The sequence below is a fragment of the Penaeus monodon genome, chromosome 20 (assembly GCF_015228065.2).
Source record: "Penaeus monodon isolate SGIC_2016 chromosome 20, NSTDA_Pmon_1, whole genome shotgun sequence".
NCBI classification, from domain to species: domain Eukaryota; kingdom Metazoa; phylum Arthropoda; class Malacostraca; order Decapoda; family Penaeidae; genus Penaeus; species Penaeus monodon.
The window spans coordinates 41,402,535-41,402,869 of record NC_051405.1 but is presented as its reverse complement, the minus strand read 5'-3'; the positions used below and the strand labels follow the sequence as shown (position 1 = coordinate 41,402,869).

Here is a 335-nt window from a genome sequence, read left to right as displayed (position 1 = left end):
ATGAGGTCAGTATAAAAATAAGAAAATAGGAACTGAAATGCAAAACAGACACGGAGATCAAGGAGATTTTTCAAGAGTGCTGCAAAGACTGAAAGCTCAATGAACGACGCGACCAACTTCTGAGAAAATTGAGAAGTTTTGTGACAAGAGCAGTTAGTCGGGTCGAGTTTCTGTGGGCGTGGGTGTATTGAACCACTGCTGTGTGTTCTTTATATCATGTGTAAGTCTATATTTAGGCTGGAGGAAATGTAGAAATAAGCAATAATTTATTATGTAGGAAACCTGATACCGTCAACTTTTGCATACTTAGTCCAACTAAAGTGTATACTTGCGTG

The 335-nt window shown here is 38.5% G+C and overlaps 1 protein-coding gene across 1 annotated transcript in view; it reads right to left on the bottom strand.

The window, feature by feature from the left end:
- The window catches only part of LOC119585834 (neuropeptide SIFamide receptor-like), a gene marked incomplete at its 5' end in the record, with an annotated part of 60,650 nt that overhangs the window by 5,458 nt on the left and 54,857 nt on the right, over positions 1 to 335 (bottom strand).